This window comes from Patagioenas fasciata, chromosome 1 (assembly GCF_037038585.1).
Source record: "Patagioenas fasciata isolate bPatFas1 chromosome 1, bPatFas1.hap1, whole genome shotgun sequence".
Lineage (NCBI taxonomy): Eukaryota > Metazoa > Chordata > Aves > Columbiformes > Columbidae > Patagioenas > Patagioenas fasciata.
Window position 1 is genome coordinate 215,948,118 of NC_092520.1, and position 17,204 is coordinate 215,965,321.

A 17,204-nucleotide genomic window follows, 5' to 3' on the forward strand; every position below is an offset into this window, starting at 1 on the left:
TCGGCGTCTCCTCGGTCCCGGGCACACGGGAGAGAAACCTGCCGGCCGGAGCTCCTTAGGGCTCTCTCTGTTCACAATGAATTTAAGGGTAGGTGACCACCCGCCCCCCTTGTCAGCGTAAAGCAAAGGAGCGCGGTTTGTTTTTTCCTTTCAAACGCGGCTGCTGGAAGCCGCGCGGGCAAAGGGCGTGGGGGTCCCGGCAGGGCGGAGAGCAGACGGGTGTGCAGAGCGGGCCAATCAGATGGCGCGGGAGGGCTGGGGGGGGGGGGGAGCGTTGATAGGCTACCAAGGCACGTCAATTGCCATTCTTTCCGCCAATCAGATTGCCGGAGGGGCGGGTGTCGGACGCTCCGTACTGCGCATGAGCAAACTGCGAGTACTGATGGGCCAAGAGAATGGTGATTGACTTGTCTTCGGCAGCCAATCATGTTGCGGAAAGGGGCGGGTGCTGCTCTCTCCCTACTGCGCATGCCCTCACTGCGAGCTCTGATAGGCGGAGAAAATGGTGATTGACGTGCCTAGGCAGGCTATCATTTTGCCGGAGGGGCGGGCGTTGCGGGCTTCTGGGCGCCGGACGGAGCATCCAATAGGAGGACAGCGTGGTGGGGTGGAAAGCAGCCAATCAGCGCGGGTCCTGGCGAGCGGGTCCGTGGTGTCTCGGGGTGGGTACCGGGAATTAACGGGAACGAGGGTCGGGGCGGCTGCGGAGCGGTTGCTGCAACCGGCGCCCGGGAACCTGGAGGCAGGCGGCTCAGGGCAGCCCTTCTTGAGGTCCCCGGAGGCGGCAGAAAGGCAGAGGGGAAGGAGGCGACAGCCGGGGGCCTCCCGCCGCGGAGGTCTCCGGGGCGCGGCGGGTGTCGGTGGCCGCGGAGCCCGGCAGGACGGTGGGAGAGTGCGAGGGGAATGGAGCGGCGAAAGAGGCGGCAGGTGAATGCGGCCGCGGTGAGGGTGACCGTGCCGTTGGAACAGGGGGAGTGGGATGGGCCGGCGCGGTGAGGAGGCGTTCGGTTCAGTTTCCCCGCTGCCCTTACGGCCGAGCTGGCGAAGCCGGTGGGAGGTGTGTGACCCCGAGGGCAGGTGCGGCGAAGGCTTGCGGTCTGGAGCCGTGTGTCCCTCCGGTACAGCAGTCCGTCCGGGAGCGGCGCAGCCCCCGTTAGTCGCGGGGAGACGTTTCAAACCAGAGGTAAGGCGCGGTTGCAGGCTCGGTGGCGTGGCGGGTCGGGCGCCGCTTCGGCGGGAGCTCGGGGCGAGGCCCGGCGGGGTCTGTGTCCTGTACGCGCGGCTTTCGTTCCGCGGCTCTCTGTGTGCGTTTTTGTTTTGTTGCGTTTGTTTTCTGGGGTTTATTTTGCGGGGTTCCCGCGAAACGCGGCACGACCGCTCGCCCGGGGCTGCCGCGGCGGTCTCAGTGCTTCCGCCCTGTGGCGAAACTCGGGTACTGCAGCGCACGGCCGGGGGAAGAGGCGCCGTTTGACCCGAAGCGGTCAGAAGTGCCAGAAACCAACGTCAGAACCGGCAGGAGCTGCGGCTTCGCAGTTCTGTCAGCATTGATCTTAGGACTCTGATTTTGATGCTAGTCATTTTTACTTACATTACGCTACAGTGTTCTGTTTGGTACTGCTAGTGGGTAACAAATAATTGTGCTGTACCACAACACGAGATAATATTTCATAGATTTATACTGCCAAAGAGTTTGCAAGTATATTGAAAAGGAGTGAATTCAAGAGAAGCTACCAAGTTAATGTATACTGCGATGAAGTTATAGAAGATGTACCCTTCATTAACCGGTTCACGTGGGGTAAATGCTTTCTGACCGCCTGCACGATGAGGGGATATTTTTCACCTTTTAGATCCTTCTGCATGACAAGAGGGAGATAGAAGATTTAATAACACATTGTTTAGAAGCTGAGAGCTTAGTTTATATTTAAGTAATAGATGTGTTGTCAGTGAGAAACTAAACATTTATAACTAACTTTATCAATTATTTCTTAGGCTAGATATATTGTATGTTCAAAATTTAAAACAATTGTAATTAATATGTAGCAACTGTGTGATTATAAGCAATGCAAGAGCATCCAGTCGTGGGAGCACTTACAGAGGACGACCCCCAGAGCTCCTCAGTGCAGATGAAAGAAACATTGCCTGCTTAACGGTGTAATTTACTCTGCTGTCAAGCTTATTTCTCCGTTTCAGTACGAGCCCATCCTGTGGCCTCACAGGGCTGTGTCCTGTGGCGGTGCTGTGGGGAAGGGGCGAGATGCTTTCCTGCACCGGTGGATGTGTTTGCTTTTATGCTGAGCGTGTCCTAAACGGTGTCAGTTTGTCTTAATGCTGTCTGGCGTTGCTGCAGTTGCTCTGGTTTTTAGACGATGCCTTGTGTTTTGGGGTGGCCCGTTTCCCTCGAATCCTTCGTTAGCTCAGCTGCTCTCCTGTCCCTTCTTCTGACTAATTCCTCTGCTTTCTCCTGCTCTATTGTTTTCAGAGGCTGAACTCTAATTTGGAATTACTGTGTTTCTGAGGGGGAGCTGTGAACGCCCGATGCTCAGCAGACCCCCCAGCCCAGGTGGGGAATGGAACCTGGGGAGCAGCGCCCGGGTGGGAGACGCGGCGCCGTCCTCCGTCCCCAGCGTGTGGCAGAGGAGCAGGAGGCGACAGCCGGCCGGGGGCAGATGCCGGGTGCGTCCCCAGCTTGCCAGAGCTCCCCCCGAGCCTCCTCCCGCGGTCTCGCTTGCCCCGTGCAGCCGCCCCCAGCTCTGGCAGCTCCTGCGAGCCCGTCCCGTGTTCCTGGGCCGCTCCCAAGCCCCGTCGTGAAGGCGGCAAGCCGGCCCTCGGCACCTCTCCGGTGGCCCCTGCGGAAGGAGCAGGCTGGGGCAGGGATGAGCTACGGTGCTAACGGCCGCTGCTTCTTCTCTCCCTCTCCCAGAGGCCGCGCTGAGGATGTGGCCGTTCACTCCCAGCCCGGGGGATGCCGTTGGCTGCGCCCGCCTCGGGCTGGCGAGGCTCGTCTGGCAGCGTGGCGGGAGAAGGGACGGGGGAGCACGTCCCGTGCGTGGGCGGGGGCTGCTGCTGCTGGAGCCAGAGAGGTTGGGGAGTAGTAAAGAGGAAGAAATGCGGGGCCGTCGGCCCAACGTCCGCTTCCTGCGGCGGGCGAGAGAGCGAGCCCCTCTCTCCGGGTGGCGAAGGCTCCCTCTGCGCGGCGTGCGGCGGGCCAGGGGCCAACGTGCGCGGCAGGGTCCGTGCGCGTATCCTGGAGCGGGACGGCTGCCTGGCGAGCGAGCCAGCGAGGCTCCGTGTCCCCGAAGCCTCGTCTCGTAGGAGCCCTGACACCCCACCGTGTTCTCCTAGGCTGAGGACGGCCGAGCGCCCCGAGTTACCGGAGAGGAAGGGAGGAGAGAAGGAGACGGGAGCGTCTGAGCTGTTAGAAGCCTCCTGGCAGCCACCGAAAGCGAGAGCCGCTGTGAGTCCCTGGCCCTCGGGGCCTCGTCCCCGGCTTGTGTGTCCTGGTGCCTCCCTGCCCCTCCGTCTCCTTTTTCCCCACGCTATCTCTGGCCCGTTCTTTTCCCTGCCATTAGTTTCCTCTCTGTGTCTGTATGTGCTGCTCTGTCTCTTTCCTTCCTCCCTCCCTTCGCCGTCTCTCTCTCTGTGCCTTTGTCGTGCTCGGCGTTGCCGGCTTTCTTCATTCCGTACGGCACTGTTCCCGTCCTCGTTCGCGTTCTGAGCCTTTGTGCTGCCCCCCGCCCCGTTTTTTTTCTCTCTTTTTATTTTCTTTTTTCCTGTCCTCCGTCTCTCCGCAGGGCTCCTCATTCCTCTCTTTCTTCCTCCAAGCCCCTGTGTTCCCCGCGGTCTCTCGCTCTGCCATCGTTTTTGCCTGTTGCCCTCTCTCTTGCTTCCCGTTGATAGGAGGAACAAAAATCTTGTAGAAAGCCCTTGGCATAAGGCAGCAAGACCAGGCCTAACGGAACAGAAACCTAACAGAGAAACACTAGCTCTGTAGGGACTGGAGGTGGGGCAAAGCGGGATGTCCTTGGCTCGCAGGCTGGGAAAACGGGACGTTCCACTAAATGGAGAAGGAGCTACTTGAGTAGCAGCACAAAATGACAGCGGGCGTGCTCAAGACATGAGGTCGAGGAGCCGACACCGGGGCAGGGGGCACCGGGCTGCAGGGGCACCGGGGACCGCTGGAGACCCTTGATGGACACTGGCATACCAGAGATGGACTGCCAGCGAAGGGTGGGGTTATGGAAAGAACTTCTGTTTAATGCACTAACTAAGCGGTAGAAGCAAATGAATATGCAATAGGTGTATGTAAAGAATACCAAGAAGCGTGAATCACACGTACGCTCAATTACAGGGGCGGACCTCTGAGCGTGCGGTGTGCTGTATTGAAATTGCCCGCCGTTTAACGCTTTCAGAACAGCGTTAGAGAGTCTTTTTTGCCGACTTTTTGGTATCTCTCCGCGTCCCGTGGTTCCTCGCCGTGTCCCCGTGTCCCGCTCCCTGCCCGTGGTCGCGTTCCTCTCTGTCCCGTTGACCATGCCGGGTTTTTTTCCTCCGTCTCCGCGCCGCTGCCGCCGCGCCGATTTGTTTCTTTCTGTGCCCTGTTCCTGGTGCTCTTCCGGCCTCTTTTCCTCTGTCCCCGCCGCTGCTTTGATGTCTGCCTTGTTTTTTCAGAGCCCTGTCCCTTTTTTCTCTTCTCGCTTTTGAAGAGAAGCTGCCAAGTTAACGTATACTGCGATGAAGTTATAGAAGGTGTACCCGTCATTAACCAGTTGACATGAGGTAAATGCTTTCTGACCGCCTGCACGATGAGGGGATATTTTTCACCTTTTAGATCCTTCTGCACGACAAGAGGGAGATGGAAGGTTAAGTAACACATTGTTTAGAAGCTGAGAGCTTAGTTTATATTTGACTAATAATTAACAGATGTATTGTCAGCGAGAAACTAAACAATTATAACTAATATCGTCAAATGAAATAAAGAACGTGGCTTAGCAGTGCTGCTGACTGTGCCGTCCCGTTTCTTTCCCCGTTTCAGCCGGTGAGCCAGCCGGAGGACCCGCTCTGTCCGGCCGCAGGGCCCGTGGAGCCGAGGACTCTCTTGGCGCACCCCGGGGATGTCTCTGGAGAGACTCCTCGTCTCGGTCGGATCGCCGCGGGGGCGGACGAGGACCTCTGGTGAGAAGTCTTTCTTCTCTGAAATTTGGGACCGGTCACGTGCTCGCGAACTGTCCGTAAGTCGTGGTACGGAATTTCGGCAGGATAGCGTGGACGGGGTTGCGAGCACCTTAGAGGTATACAGTAGTTGCTGTGGAGTTGTTTGTGCGGCCAGCTTTTGGTGTTGGTTGTTCCCGTGCTCCATTGTGGTGCAAAGCTGGCTCTGTATGTAGCTGTGAAGAGTACCGTAGTTCGGTTTAATTCTTGGATGTGCCTTGGTTCTGACTATGCACTTGAACACCAAAAACTACAGCAGGAGCTGCTGTGGCTTTAACTTGCAAGGAGTGTGAGCGTTGTGGAGCCATCTGTGTTGCAGAGTGTCCTAATTGCGGTGCTGAGTGTTAGAGAGATTTGAGCTGGGTACCGGAATTGTTTTGTTTTGGAGACGGTGGGATAAACTTGGAGTACAACTTGTGAGGGCGGTGTGTCGTGGGTAGGTTTGAGTATTATCTGTGGAGTACTGCTGTAGGTGTTAATAGTTATTTGCTCGTATTTGTTACAAGATGAGCCGTGTCGTTCCGTGTGACGCATAATGGGAGGACGGCGTAGTAGCGGTATTCTGAAAAAGAGCCCGTTAGGGTGTATTTTAGCTCACAGGAAAGAGATTGAGGAACCACCTGGTGATAATGTGAATAGAGCAACCTTGATGAAATCTTGTGAGCAGAGGCCATTGTATAAATTGGACAAGGAAGGAAAGCCTGTGCGCAAAGCGCGGTGCTGCACCCGGGCGCCCCAATGCCGTGCCGCAGCGCGCCTCAGTGCTGCCGCCCTGTGGCGAAACTCGGGTACTGCAGCGCACGGCCGGGGGCAGAGGCGCTGTTCGCCCCGCAGGGCTCGCAGCCAGGTATCTGCGTGTCAGTGTCCGTCCCCATTTGTGTAAAAACGCCATCCCTCCCTCGGTGGCTCCTTAGAACGTTTAAAGATGTAAATGTTGCTACCACTAACATTGTCGATCCGGCTTCTTTCCTCAGTGTAAAGCAAAGGAGCGCGGTTTGTTGTTTCGTTTTAAACGCGGCTGTTGGAAGCCGCGCGGGCAAAGGGCGTGGGGGTCCCGGCAGGGTGGCGAGAAGGCGAGTGAGGATGCAGAGCGGGCCAATCAGATCGCTCGGGAGGGCTGGAGGGGCGGAGCGCTGATAGGCGGGGAGAATGGCAATTGATGTGCGCAGGCAGCCAATGAGATTGCCAGAGGGACGGGCGTTGAGGCCTCAGTACTGCGCATGCCCAAATTGCGCAGTCCTCAGTCAGGTCCGACCCTGAGGCGGGCACCTGGGCGCGGAGCGCGGGAAGGAGCATCCAATAGGAGGACGGCGCGCTGGGGTGAAAAGCAGCCAATCAGAGCGCACCGACTCAATCCCGTTTGAACAGCTGCCTCTGGCAAACGCGTCCGTGGTGTCTCGGGGCGGGCACCGGGAGTTAACGGGGAAACGGGGGTCGAGGCGAGGGAGGGGAGGCTGCGGAGCGCTCATTTTGGCCTCTTCTTCCCCTTGCCCTGCCTCTCCGTCCCTTTTGCCTCTCTCTCCCTCTCTCCGTGTCACCTTGTCTTGCTTCCTGTCCCTATCTGTCTCTGACAAGCTGACCTGCTCCTTGCCCTCCTTTTGTATGGAATCACAGGCTCATTCTGCTTGGAGAAGACATGTGCAATTTTCTAATGACTTGACGGTTTAGAGAAACGGCGTGGAAGAGATCATTCCTTTGTCTTTTTTTGGTGTGTGTTTTTTGTGTTGTTGTTTTTTTTTTTTTTTGTTTTTTCCCCACGTGGGGAAAAAAAAAAAAAAAAAAAAAGAAGAGGCAAATTCAGTGCCTCTGCAGAGAAGCTGGCGACCAGTTTTAGTTAAGAACGCACACCCCGTTGGCGAACGGGTCCCGCGGCAGTTCCACGTGTTGCAGGTAAAAGAAGGAAGTTTGATCTGCCATAGAGGAACAGCCGCCTCTTTCCCTCCTTAGGGTCGAGCGTTGCCCTTGTCTTTGTTCACATGAATTTATGGGCACGCTGGAAATAGCCTTTAAGATTTATATGTAGAGTTTAATCTAAGTGGTAAGTGGCATGGGCATAGTTAATTTTTGAACACCTTGCTGCCAGTTGAAATGTAAGGGATGAAATGTGATGGGAAGTAATAAGTAAATTTGGGTTTGACTTCTAGGGTGTTTTTTTCCCCATTAGTGTAAATCAATGGCACCGTTGTCCTGTGGCTCAATCTCCGTTCTGTTCCGTGGAGTCTTCAATTTAGGATGTTCAGGTAAGAAAGTTTGTCCTTCCAAAGAATGACCAGCCATTGGTAGGACAGAGAGAGGCTTTTAAGTGCATGATCAGAATTTAAGCCAAATTCCACTTGACGTTGCTGCTGTTGGTTTTGGCTTTCACTGGTTTCCCCACAGCTCCCTAGTGTTTGGGAGCTCGGAGTGGGCATTTTTTTCCCCCAGGGAGAGGCTATGCTTAAGAATGAATTTGTTTCCTTAGAGGAGTGAGAGTCCGTTTGTGTAACACAAAGAGAAACCCCAGCCTAGTCGAGTTCTGAGTGTGTGTCTGTGAGATGGCTGCTTTACTTTGATGAGTTCACACCTGTGCAGTTGTAATGCCAAAGAGCAATGTAAGATAGGAGGGTTTTTTCCGCTGTGGGGGGGGATGCAGAAAACCAGAGCTAAGGTGCAGTTGCAGGCTTGGTGGTGTGGCGAGTGGGGCGCCGCTTCGGTGGGAGCTCGGGGTGAGGCCCAGCGGGTTCTGTGTCCTGTACGCGTGGCTTTCGTGCCGCGGCTCTCTGTGTGCGTTTTTTGTTTTGTTGTGTTTGTTTTTTGTTTATTTTTCTGCGGGATTCCCGCGAAACGCGGCACAACCGCTCGGCCCGGGCTGCCGCGGCGGTCTCAGTGCTGCCGTCCTGTGGGCAAAGCGCGGTGCTGCACCCGGGCGCCCCAATGCCGTGCCGCAGCGCGCCTCAGTGCTGCCGCCCTGTGGCGAAACTCGGGTACTGCAGCGCACGGCCGGGGGCAGAGGCGCTGTTCGCCCCGCAGGGCTCGCGGCCAGGTATCTGTGTGTCAGTGTCCGTCCCCATTTGTGTAAAAACGACATCCCTGCCTCGATGGCTCCTTAGAAGGTTTAAAGATGTAAATATTTCTACCACTAACATTGTCGATCCGGCTTCTTTCCTCAGTGGATCCGTTTTTGCAGTCGGTGGCCCACGATTGCTTGGAAACAGCAGAAGCTGTTCGCTCCGGCGGAGCGGATTGAAAGGACCAGCCGCTGGAGGATGCTGAAGACTCCTGGGTCGCTGATGGAAGCAGCTTTGCATAAAGCAAGGGGTACGTGAACCTGGGCATGCAGTGACGACTGCCCAGCAGGTAATGGAAGCTAAACCTTTACCTCCAACGCCCGACAAAAATAACGCCAAGAAATGCCACTGAAAAAAACACAGTCAGGGAGGGTTTTTTTTAAATTTCCTTTAGTTCCCCCCCCCCTCTCCCCCGCCCTGCTGCGTTTAGTGCAGTGAATGACCCATTGGGAGATGACTGTGGATCTGGCTGTTGAAGGGTGTCTGAAGGAGAAGGAGATGTGTGTAGAGCAGGATTGGTTGTGGGGGTGAGTGTAACTGGTTTGGCTGTGGGGTTGTAAATTCTTTTTGGAGGCTTCCTAGTTTCTGGTGTCATCTGTGGGGTGAAGCGTCTTTCTGTGTGCAGGTTTGAAAGGTGCGACGTACGGAGCTCCATCATTTGCCACCAGAACTCCAAATCACAGAGACAACGTTGCTGTGCAGCTGCTAAGGACAGTGTGTGTCTCAGGTAGAGTAACGTCCTTTGTGCTCTGTGTGTGTGTTCCTCCCTTGAAACGAAGGTGCGCTGCCCGGAGTTTCACGTTCCGTGTGGTACCTGCTGGGCTGAGTCTCCTCCCTACGCTCGCCCGTCTTAGCCACGTCTCTGCTCCAGCCCAGTTCGGGAGCAGAGTGGGTCATCACTGACTGCAGGGCGGTTGCACCTTCTTCAAGCTGCTAACACAGGAGGATGAATTTGGCTTTGTGCTCACATCACACATTCAGATACTGGGCAAGTTGTGTATCTCCTTCAAAAAAGAAACACTGTCAAGGGGCTGACAGAGCGTGAGTTTCACAACACAACAAACCAACTCTGCTAGGCTTACATCGTTTTGGTAGTGCATAGCATGTTTCACTTAATCCCGTCATTGCAGGTCTCTTCTAGAGCCTCCATTGTCAAATCTTGCTGGTTATTCACCCAATTTCCTTTCCTAACTGTCTTCCCTTTTCCCTTAGCGTTTTGAGAAGCTTGATCCTGGGGTGTCTGGGGGTTGCCAGCTGACAAAATGACATTGCTGTGGCCTTGCTGAGAACAGGTGTCCCTGTGAGCCACCTCCCGGGAGCAGAGCTGAAGTTGAAAGGCGGCCTGAAAGCCCCGGTGAGAGTTTTCGTTAAAGAAACCGGAGATGATGGGGTTGACGCTGCTATTGAAAAAGGCCAGCCGGTGAGCAAAGGGATAGATATAAATGTGAAAGAAGTGCAACTGGACATCTGAAAGGTTGACATAGTCAGAAAGCATCATCAGAGTCCACAAGGGAAGCCAGGAGAGGGTGAAAAGCAAAACCACAATAATGAGCATTTTGATTACTCTTTGTTTCTTCTTTGACGTGCTGTGCCATCGCTCCTGGCTGTGCTTTCCCACCGTGGGCATCGCAGTGTTGAAGAGAGCAATGCTTATCCTGGCGTACATGATAACAGTGAGCGACAGGGGAGCCAGATAGATGTTCGCAAAGAGAACTGTTGTGTAGATCTTTCTCATTCCTGGGTCAGGCCGGTCCTCTCGGCGCCAGTATACGGGGCGGGTTTCGTTGCCGTAGCCGAGGATCACCCTGAAATGTTTCTCTTCTTGTACGTGCAGCATGACGGCAGAAGGACACGTGATTGCGATGGCCAGAATCGAAGTGACGGCTATGATGATGACTGCAGTTGAAACGGTCAGCTTCTGCTCGAACGGATGAACGATGCAGCGAAACCTGCAGCAAAGATATCCGGCGACGTACGTAGAGAAGCTGTTTAAGGAACGCTCACTCAAACAGGCAAGCATACGTTCGCTTCTTCAATTGCATGCTTTTTAAACAGATTAAACATGATACTCCAGTTGTTGGAAGCTGTGCTGTTGCTGGAAAAGTTACCATCGTGCGTTGCAAAGGGCCTCAGAAGGGAAACACTGATCAGGAAACTGGAAATAAGTTAGCAGATGCCAGTGTGAAACCAGCCACCGAAAGGACAGAGACCGATACAAAAGCCGCATCTCTGATCCCAGGTGGCTGTCTCCTCCAGCCAACATCAGGAAACCGCAACAAAGAGGATAAGAAATTAATAGGAGATTTATAGCCGAATTAGAATTAGGGTCCAAAGAAGCTGTCACTGGTGACGGGAGAGCAGTGGTACCTCGCAGCGCAAGGAGCTGATGCGCTCTGTTACGATTAGGTGAAAAGGTAAGAGTGAATTTATAAACTGTTCGCGAAGGAGTGACCCAGCAATGTGAAATGTGTCTAGAAAACCATCATCTTAATACTGTATACAGGGTATAAATAAGAACAATTGGACGAGGGAAATGTCCCAGGACAACACTGGCAAATAGGGTTCTCCAAGCTGCCTAGAAAAGAGGGGTATGGCTATTGGGTGGCACTCACAGCAGCTCCCTTCTCAGGTTGGCCAGGAGCATTCCCGTGCCGGGGGGCGGCTGCCGGCCTGTGGGCCGGGGGCTGCGGCTGTTTGGGGCGCTGCCCCCGCTTTGTTTTCCTAGGGGAGCCCCCCCCTGCTTTTTGGGGGTTGTGGTACGTGCACGTGTAAATGACACAATGAGAGCAAATGACACAATGAGCTGCCTGTCGGGGCCGTTTCCCTCGTGTCGCGTGACGGTGTCACTTGTGGCGCCCCAGCGTGAGCAGGGGCCGGCGATGCGGGTGGGGGATGCGGGGGTCAAAAGGGAGTCCCCCTGAAAAGAGGGGGTCACAGTCCAAACGTGCCTGAAAATTCCCGGGGGAGGAGAACACGTGTTCGACCTGTAAACACGAGTGTGGGAATTGCAAACAGAGAAATCTGTCCTTGGTATTTATATATTGCAGGATGGCATTCACGTGTATATCAAATGCTTTTATATCAACGCCCTTTTCTACTCTATTATATAAAGGATTTTTAGAATGTAAAAAATTCCTGTTGATGGTTTTAAAAATACCAATATCTTGTCTATATGTAAATTAAAAAATGAAGGACTCGAAAATGAGAAAAAATTATATAGAAAGCAATTTAAAATAGAGAAAAGTGTGAGTAGGTAGAGCTACCTGTAATGACTGTGCGTTACATAATCTAAACGGATATTAAATATCATCTCTATGTATTCACTCATACCCGTGTACGTATTTTTTTAATAAGTGCAAATAGATATCTCCGTCTAAACCTATGTAATTGTAAATATGTCAGAATCTGTAGATCTGGAAAGATCCTGAAGCAATGCGGGGCTGTGGGCCCGACGTCCGCTTCCTGCGGCAGGCAAGAGAGCGAGCCCCTCTCTCCGGGTGGCGAAGGCTCCCTCTGCGCGGCGTGCGGCGGGCCGGGGGCCAACGTGCGCGGCAGGGTCCGTGCGCGTATCCTGGAGCGGGACGGCTGCCTGGCGAGCGAGCCAGCGAGGCTCCATGTCCCCGAAGCCTCGTCTCGTAGGAGCCCTGACACCCCACCGTGTTCTCCTAGGCTGAGGACGGCCGAGCGCCCCGAGTTACCGGAGAGGAAGGGAGGAGAGAAGGAGACGGGAGCGTCTGAGCTGTTAGAAGCCTCCTGGCAGCCACCGAAAGCGAGAGCCGCTGTGAGTCCCTGGCCCTCGGGGCCTCGTCCCCGGCTTGTGTGTCCTGGTGCCTCCCTGCCCCTCCGTCTCCTTTTTCCCCACGCTTTCTCTGGCCCGTTCTTTTCCCTGCCATTAGTTTCCTCTCTGTGTCTGTATGTGCTGCTCTGTCTCTTTCCTTCCTCCCTCCCTTCGCCGTCTCTCTCTCTGTGCCTTTGTCGTGCTCGGCGTTGCCGGCTTTCTTCATTCCGTACGGCGCTGTTCCCGTCCTCGTTCGCGTTCTGAGCCTTTGTGCTGCCCCCCGCCCCGTTTTTTTTCTCTCTTTTTATTTTCTTTTTTCCTGTCCTCCGTCTCTCCGCGGGGCTCCTCATTCCTCTCTTTCTTCCTCCAAGCCCCTGTGTTCCCCGCGGTCTCTCGCTCTGCCATCGTTTTTGCCTGTTGCCCTCTCTCTTGCTTCCCGTTGATAGGAGGAACAAAAATCTTGTAGAAAGCCCTTGGCATAAGGCAGCAAGACCAGGCCTAACGGAACAGAAACCTAACAGAGAAACACTAGCTCTGTAGGGACTGGAGGTGGGGCAAAGCGGGATGTCCTTGGCTCGCAGGCTGGGAAAATGGGACGTTCCACTAAATGGAGAAGGAGCTACTTGAGTAGCAGCACAAAATGACAGCGGGCGTGCTCAAGACATGAGGTCGAGGAGCCGACACCGGGGCAGGGGGCACCGGGCTCCAGGGGCACCAGGGACCGCTGGAGACCCTTGATGGACACTGGCATACCAGAGATGGACTGCCAGCGAAGGGTGGGGTTATGGAAAGAACTTCTGTTTAATGCACTAACTAAGCGGTAGAAGCAAATGAATATGCAATAGGTGTATGTAAAGAATACCAAGAAGCGTGAATCACACGTACGCTCAAATACAGGGGCCATCCTCTGAGCGTGCGGTGCGCTGTATTGAAATTGCCCGCCGTTTAACACTTTCAGAACAGCGTTAGAGAGTCTTTTTTGCCGACTTTTTGGTATCCCTCCGCGTCCCGTGGTTCCTCGCCGTGTCCCCGTGTCCCGCTCCCTGCCCGTGGTCGCGTTCCTCTCTGTCCCGTTGACCGTGCCGGGTTTTTTTCCTCCGTCTCCGCGCCGCTGCCGCCGCGCCGATTTGTTTCTTTCTGTGCCCTGTTCCTGGTGCTCTTCTGGCCTCTTTTCCTCTGTCCCCCCCGCTGCTTTGATCTCTGCCTTGTTTTTTCAGAGCCCTGTCCCTTTTTTCTCTTCTCGCTTTTGAAGAGAAGCTGCCAAGTTAACGTATACTGCGATGAAGTTATAGAAGGTGTACCCGTCATTAACCAGTTGACATGAGGTAAATGCTTTCTGACCGCCTGCACGATGAGGGGATATTTTTCACCTTTTAGATCCTTCTGCACGACAAGAGGGAGATGGAAGGTTAAGTAACACGTTGTTTAGAAGCTGAGAGCTTAGTTTATATTTGACTAATAATTAACAGATGTATTGTCAGCGAGAAACTAAACAATTATAACTAACATCGTCAAATGAAATAAAGAACGTGGCTTAGCAGTGCTGCTGACTCTGCCGTCCCGTTTCTTTCCCCGTTTCAGGCGGTGAGCCAGCCGGAGGACCCGCTCTGTCCGGCCGCAGGGCCCGTGGAGCCGAGGACTCTCTTGGCGCACCCCGGGGATGTCTCTGGAGAGACTCCTCGTCTCGGTCGGATCGCCGCGGGGACGGACGAGGACCTCTGGTGAGAAGTCTTTCTTCTCTGAAATTTGGGACCGGTCACGTGCTCGCGAACTGTCCGTAAGTCGTGGTACGGAATTTCGGCAGGATAGCGTGGACGGGGTTGCGAGCACCTTAGAGGTATACAGTAGTTGCTGTGGAGTTGTTTGTGCGGCCAGCTTTTGGTGTTGGTTGTTCCCGTGCTCCGTTGTGGTGCAAAGCTGGCTCTGTATGTAGCCGTGAAGTGTACCGTAGTTGGGTTTAATTCTTGGATGTGCCTTGGTTCTGACTATGCACTTGAACACCGAAAACTACAGCAGGAGCTGCTGTGGCTTTAACTTGCAAGGAGTGTGAGCGTTGTGGAGCCATCTGTGTTGCAGAGTGTCCTAATTGCGGTGCTGAGTGTTAGAGAGATTTGAGCTGGGTACCGGAATTGTTTTGTTTTGGAGACGGTGGGATAAACTTGGAGTACAACTTGTGAGGGCGGTGTGTCGTGGGTAGGTTTGAGTATTATCTGTGGAGTACTGCTGTAGGTGTTAATAGTTATTTGCTCGTATTTGTTACAAGATGAGCCGTGTCGTTCCGTGTGACGCATAATGGGAGGACGGCGTAGTAGCGGTATTCTGAAAAAGAGCCCGTTAGGGTGTATTTTAGCTCACAGGAAAGAGATTGAGGAACCACCTGGTGATAATGTGAATAGAGCAACCTTGATGAAATCTTGTGAGCAGAGGCCATTGTATAAATTGGACAAGGAAGGAAAGCCTGTGCGCAAAGCGCGGTGCTGCACCCGGGCGCCCCAATGCCGTGCCGCAGCGCGCCTCAGTGCTGCCGCCCTGTGGCGAAACTCGGGTACTGCAGCGCACGTCCAGGGGGCAGAGGCGCTGTTCGCCCCGCAGGGCTCGCGGCCAGGTATCTGCGTGTCAGTGTCCGTCCCCATTTGTGTAAAAACGCCATCCCTCCCTCGATGGCTCCTTAGAACGTTTAAAGATGTAAATGTTGCTACCACTAACATTGTCGATCCGGCTTCTTTCCTCAGTGTAAAGCAAAGGAGCGCGGTTTGTTGTTTCCTTTTAAAGGCGGCTGTTGGAAGCCGCGCGGGCAAAGGGCGTGGGGGTCCCGGCAGGGTGGCGAGAAGGCGAGTGAGGATGCAGAGCGGGCCAATCAGATCGCTCGGGAGGGCTGGAGGGGCGGAGCGCTGATAGGCGGGGAGAATGGCAATTGATGTGCGCAGGCAGCCAATCAGATTGCCAGAGGGGCGGGCGTTGAGGTCTCAGTACTGCGCATGCCCAAATTGCGCAGTCCTCAGTCAGGTCTGACCCTGTGGCGGGCACCTGGGCGCGGAGCGCGGGAAGGAGCATCCAATAGGAGGACGGCGCGCTGGGGTGAAAAGCAGCCAATCAGAGCGCACCGACTCAATCCTGTTTGAACAGCTGCCTCCCTGGCAAGCGCGTCCGTGGTGTCTCGGGGCGGGCACCGGGAGTTAACGGGGAAACGGGGGTCGAGGCGAGGGAGGGGAGGCTGCGGAGCGCTCATTTTGGCCTCTCCTTCCCCTTGCCCTGCCTCTCCGTCCCTTTTGCCTCTCTCTCCCTCTCTCTGTGTCACCTTGTCTTGCTCCCTGTCCCTATCTTTCTCTGACAAGCTGACCTGCTCCTTGCCCTCCTTTTGTATGGAATCACAGGCTCATTCTGCTTGGAGAAGACATGTGCAATTTTCTAATGACTTGACGGTTTAGAGAAACGGCGTGGAAGAGATCATTCCTTTGTCTTTTTTTGGTGTGTGTTTTTTGTGGTTTTTTTTTTTTTTTTTTCCCCACGTGGGGAAAAAAAAAAAAAAAAAAAAAAGAAGAGGCAAATTCAGTGCCTCTGCGGAGAAGCTGGCGACCAGTTTTAGTTAAGAACGCACACCCCGTTGGCGAACGGGTCCCGCGGCAGTTCCACGTGTTGCAGGTAAAAGAAGGAAGTTTGATCTGCCATAGAGGAACAGCCGCCTCTTTCCCTCCTTAGGGTCGAGCGTTGCCCTTGTCTTTGTTCACATGAATTTATGGGCACGCTGGAAATAGCCTTTAAGATTTATATGTAGAGTTTAATCTAAGTGGTAAGTGGCATGGGCATAGTTAATTTTTGAACACCTTGCTGCCAGTTGAAATGTAAGGGATGAAATGTGATGGGAAGTAATAAGTAAATTTGGGTTTGACTTCTAGGGTGTTTTTTTCCCCATTAGTGTAAATCAATGGCACCGTTGTCCTGTGGCTCAATCTCCGTTCTGTTCCGTGGAGTCTTCAATTTAGGATGTTCAGGTAAGAAAGTTTGTCCTTCCAAAGAATGACCAGCCATTGGTAGGACAGAGAGAGGCTTTTAAGTGCATGATCAGAATTTAAGCCAAATTCCACTTGACGTTGCTGCTGTTGGTTTTGGCTTTCACTGGTTTCCCCACAGCTCCCTAGTGTTTGGGAGCTCGGAGTGGGCATTTTTTTCCCCCAGGGAGAGGCTATGCTTAAGAATGAATTTGTTTCCTTAGAGGAGTGAGAGTCCGTTTGTGTAACACAAAGAGAAACCCCAGCCTAGTCGAGTTCTGAGTGTGTGTCTGTGAGATGGCTGCTTTACTTTGATGAGTTCACACCTGTGCAGTTGTAATGCCAAAGAGCAATGCAAGATAGGAGGGTTTTTTCCGCTGTGGGGGGGGATGCATAAAACCAGAGCTAAGGTGCGGTTGCAGGCTTGGTGGTGTGGCGAGTGGGGCGCCGCTTCGGTGGGAGCTCGGGGTGAGGCCCAGCGGGTTCTGTGTCCTGTACGCGTGGCTTTCGTGCCGCGGCTCTCTGTGTGCGTTTTTGTTTTGTTGTGTTTGTTTTTTGTTTATTTTTCTGCGGGATTCCCGCGAAACGCGGCACAACCGCTCGGCCCGGGCTGCCGCGGCGGTGTCAGTGCTGCCGTCCTGTGGGCAAAGCGCGGTGCTGCACCCGGGCGCCCCAATGCCGTGCCGCAGCGCGCCTCAGTGCTGCCGCCCTGTGGCGAAACTCGGGTACTGCAGCGCACGGCCGGGGGCAGAGGCGCTGTTCGCCCCGCAGGGCTCGCGGCCAGGTATCCGTGTGTCAGTGTCCGTCCCCATTTGTGTAAAAACGACATCCCTGCCTCGATGGCTCCTTAGAAGGTTTAAAGATGTAAATATTTCTACCACTAACATTGTCGATCCGGCTTCTTTCCTCAGTGGATCCGTTTTTGCAGTCGGTGGCCCACGATTGCTTGGAAACAGCAGAAGCTGTTCGCTCCGGCGGAGCGGATTGAAAGGACCAGCCGCTGGAGGATGCTGAAGACTCCTGGGTCGCTGATGGAAGCAGCTTTGCATAAAGCAAGGGGTACGTGAACCTGGGCATGCAGTGACGACTGCCCAGCAGGTAATGGAAGCTAAACCTTTACCTCCAACGCCCGACAAAAATAACGCCAAGAAATGCCACTGAAAAAAACACAGTCAGGGAGGG

General features: G+C 54.3%; 2 long non-coding RNA genes across 9 annotated transcripts; both read left to right on the forward strand.

The window, feature by feature from the left end:
• Positions 1–665: 665 nt before the first annotated feature.
• On the forward strand, positions 666–11,037 carry LOC136097245 (uncharacterized). Of its 6 annotated transcripts, none has more exons than XR_011737118.1 (9): positions 666–927; positions 2,480–2,673; positions 3,343–3,454; positions 4,669–4,776; positions 5,033–5,172; positions 7,373–7,448; positions 8,358–8,505; positions 8,881–10,227; positions 10,311–11,037. It is a non-coding gene; the product is annotated as an uncharacterized lncRNA (long non-coding RNA). The 6 variants fall into 6 exon arrangements; XR_011737119.1 differs by having other exon boundaries at positions 8,881–9,675; positions 10,090–11,037; XR_011737120.1 differs by having other exon boundaries at positions 8,881–9,609; positions 10,090–11,037.
• A 703-nt stretch (positions 11,038–11,740) lies between these two features.
• LOC139827114 (uncharacterized) lies at positions 11,741–16,945 on the forward strand. 3 transcript variants are annotated; one of them, XR_011737311.1, is made up of 5 exons: positions 11,741–12,036; positions 13,251–13,358; positions 13,615–13,754; positions 15,950–16,025; positions 16,934–16,945. It is a non-coding gene; the product is annotated as an uncharacterized lncRNA (long non-coding RNA). The 3 variants fall into 3 exon arrangements; XR_011737312.1 differs by having other exon boundaries at positions 13,286–13,358; XR_011737313.1 differs by lacking the exon at positions 13,251–13,358 and having other exon boundaries at positions 11,744–12,036.
• The last annotated feature ends 259 nt before the right edge of the window (positions 16,946–17,204 follow it).